This window comes from Trichechus manatus, unplaced genomic scaffold (genome assembly GCF_000243295.1).
Source record: "Trichechus manatus latirostris isolate Lorelei unplaced genomic scaffold, TriManLat1.0 scaffold00377, whole genome shotgun sequence".
In the NCBI taxonomy this organism is placed as follows: Eukaryota; Metazoa; Chordata; class Mammalia; order Sirenia; family Trichechidae; genus Trichechus; species Trichechus manatus.
Genome location: NW_004444313.1, coordinates 389,188 through 393,241, shown reverse-complemented (window position 1 = coordinate 393,241; position 4,054 = coordinate 389,188).

The following is a 4,054-nucleotide window of genomic DNA, read 5'->3' as shown; positions in this document are numbered from 1 at the left end:
ATCTTCCAACTGGTGCTATTTTTTCATTACTTCTGGAGATTTAAAAATAAGAACTAGTAATAAGCAGATGAGAGAAGCATATTAAATCATGCTGTATTTGAAGTATGTTACGGATTAGAGGGATATATGCACAGGCTCATTTGTGAAGCAACTTTATCTTTGGAAGCTGGGACATATCCAGCTCAGGGCCATACAAACTCTCACCTTCTTCCTTACCAAAAAAGCCCTGATGTTTTCTATTGGAAAAGAACACGACTAAAAGCATTTAATTTCCCAGAGTGTCCAGAAATTTATATATTTTTGGTCAGTAAGATGCAGGTAGAAATTCCTTTAAGGGATGCTCCTTCCATGTGAAAAAGGCAAAACAGTATTAGGAAAAAGTGCTTTGACTCTTCACCTTTTCCTCCACTTGGTGATTGAAATGCAGCCACGAGACCTGGAGGTGTAGCCAGAATCTGGTGACCATAAAACTCCAGATGGAAGGATGGAATATTAGGAGGACAAGAGATAGACTGGAATTGGTTTTCTAATGGGGTAGTGGAGTAGCTGCATCCAACTGGGAGACTTTGGATTTCTTATTATGTGAAAAACAAATCTTTTATTTCACTAGTACAGATAGTTCCTGACTTATGATGCATTCGAGTTATGATGAACGACACTTATGAGCGTTTTTATTTTTTTAGGACATCATATCGTTAGTAATATGTACTACATACAATGTTACAGCACGGAATTTGCTGATGTTGTCATTTTGAGATGTAATGTTTCCAACCCCAAAAGACAAAGATCAGATTTATAAAGATTTTGATAATAAAAGGCAGTAATAATGAAAACTAAAAAAAACAATGAGGTATTCGACTTGCATCAGAACTGACTTACGACAGAGTAGTCATTGGAACAGAATCCTGTAGTAAGTCAGGGACTACCTGTAGTTGCATGTGTTTCTAACTGATTCAGTATCACAATAATTTTATTTTTCTGATATTTACTGTACTTACAAACACATGCACACATACACAAAAAAAGTGACCCTTTTAAACTTTACTCTTTCAAATTCTCTCCAGACAAAGCTTGCTCTTGAAAAAAATATGATAAAAACAGTTAAAATACTATCATCATCATCATCATCATCATCATCAGCTATGGTAATTAGAGAACATATTATTTGTTGAGCATTGCCATATATGAGCTGCCCTCCCAAGAAGCTTATATTTCTTTGATTTTTACAACAATTTGAGATAATACCATCTTTATCTTCATTTTAGAGAGGAAGAAAATGAAGTTTCTAACAAGGTAAATTACTTAACTTCCTAGTACATAGAAACTTCTGACTCAAGAACACACTCTTAACCACTACTATTGTTAATGTGTTATGTCCAAGACCAATATTTTCACTTTGATTAGGTAAATTTTTCTAAAAATATTGATCTCTAAGGATGAACATCTAGATATTGTGAGTTATGTGTAGAGATAATGTTAGGGAAAAATATATATTTTAGCAATTTCAAATAGGTAGCTGCATAATTCATGTATAGTTAAATGAATAAAATAATGAGTAAATGATCACAATTATGAGTACGTGAAGGGATAAATCCATACCTCAAAAAAGTAGCTGTTACTTTTGCCTTCACTAATGGCAATTTTCACTGAGGGGGTTGGGAGTGGTTATATGTTCTAACATATACTGATGATGATTAAATAAATATTCTTTTTATTTTTCCCTGTAGGCATCTTACTTATATTCAACCTTGAAAATATTTGAAGCCTAAGATGTTAATGGTAGACAGATCGCATTCAACCCTTTCTAATCGGAGCCCCAGGCTTGGATCTCTCATTAACTACATCCTGTACAACACAGCTCTGATAGGTAAATAAGTAGAAAAAATTCAAACCAGAAAGGCAGACTGGGTTTTTAGGAAACCACTGGGAGTAATGACATCCACAATAGCCTCAAGCTTCTAACTGTGATGAATGCCGTGAAGTGGTGATAATGTGCTGTGTTTTTTGTGGAAGACAGATTTAGACAGGTCCTAGAGGCCAGAAGATAGGCTTAAAATTAAATGACAAGCAGTTACTACCAGTATGAAAGTAGTGCTCACTACAGCTCTCTGCATAGAGTGTTGATAACGCACAAACCTCCAATTTAGTGCTCTGACAAGTACTGAACTGGGGAGAGAAAATTCAAGGTAAATCGATAGGCAAATGCTATGGACAAGCAGCCCTGAAACCCAGGGAAGGAGAAGCAAGGCAAACCAGCTCACAGAGGGTGTTCTCAGGAAATCTAGGTCGTCCCACAGGTAGAATTTACAATCAGAGAGCTTCTGTAATCAGGTTATGATATCATTGTTTATAGCATAGATGACAGTTGTACAAACATAGCCTGGTTTGTGCTCAAATTATTTTAAGGATTTGGGCATTCTTTTTTAATCTCTCTCCAGAGTTATTTTACTACAGGAAATTATGTTTTTCTGTGAACTTTCAAAGTATTTGCTGGTATCTTTCCTGATTTATAGGTGTTGGGGTGTCTAACGTTAAACACCAAGCTATTATTAAAAAATGTGAGAGAACATTGGCTGTCAGAACACTCATTTGAAATGTATCTGTACCCTGTTTGTAGAGAAGAATTAATTTAGAGAAAAGATTAACTATATGCTATTCTTTGGCCATTAGATGTTTACTAGTCAATGAGCAGGGTAACAAAAATGACACTGTTTTTGCATTTTTGAGTCATTTCTCTAGGAATCAATGGAGAATGCATGGTTTAAAGGAGTAAACTACTTCCCTAGCCTTAATGAAAAAGAGTGAAAATTTACCAAATGCACTTGTCAGGAAGGGGTGATATTTACTGTAATTTTATAGGCTTTGATTTGTAAAGCAATTCTTTGAGGAGTTTAATTTTTTTTTTTCATCGTGCATACTCTTTGAGGAATTAGAGTATGTCACCACTAGCAAGGGTTAGGTGGTTAGTTATGGCCTGTGACCCTTAAATAAACAAGGTTCTCTCATATACATTGGAAAGTGAAAGCACTGGTATCATTGCCTCCACAAGCTAAATTCTAGTGACAGATTGTATTTTATCTTCATCATCCCCTGCTTATAATTATTGAATAAACTCCATCTTACTGTTTGTTGTCTTGTATCTCTTTTATAGGAGCCCTGGTGACGCAATGGTTAAGCACTAAGCTGCTAACTGAAAGGTTGGCAGTTTGAACCCACCAGCTGTTGCGCAGAAGAAAGATGTGTTGGTCTGCTTCCATAAAGATTTACGACCTTGGAAAGCCTATGGGGCAGCTCTACTCTGTTCCTATATGGTCACTATGAGTTGGAGTCTACTCGAGGGCAATAGATATTATATCTTTTTTAAAGCAAGTCAATATTGCATAGTGGTTAGAAACAAGAACTCTGGAGCAAAAATGAAGCTTCAAATTTTGGCTCCAGAACTTTCAGCTTGAGGAAATTAATTAATGTCTTTAAGCTTTATTTTTGTCATCTATAAACTGCAAGAATAGCAGAAGATAATGCATATATTTTTTGAGCATTAAATAAGTTTATATATATGTAATTATATATAATAAGTTTAAACATATATATATATTTAAAAGGCACATAGTACACACTTTAGAAGTATTAGCTATCATTTCTATTATCTTTTGATTCCATTCTGTTCTATCCATTCCCCTGGCACTGCCTCAGCCAGATCTTCATTATCTTCCATTTAAGTTACCACAGTAGACTTCATCTAGTATTTTTCCTCATCTTTACCCATTTCAGGTTCATCCACACTGTTGTCACCATGACCTTACCAAAATGCAAAACTAGTTATATTATTCTCTTGCTTAAAACGCTTCAGTTTCTACATCTTCCTCAAGAGGAGGTCAACATTATTTGTATAACATTCAAGTCCTTCAGTGCGTTGGCAGTTCCTGTCACTTTAGTCTCATTTCTTCCCATTTGCTAGCTTGAATTTTATATTTTAGCCATAAAATCAAACTAAACCAAACCCGTTGCCATTGAGTCCATTCCCACTCATAGCGACTCTAAAGGACGAAGTGGA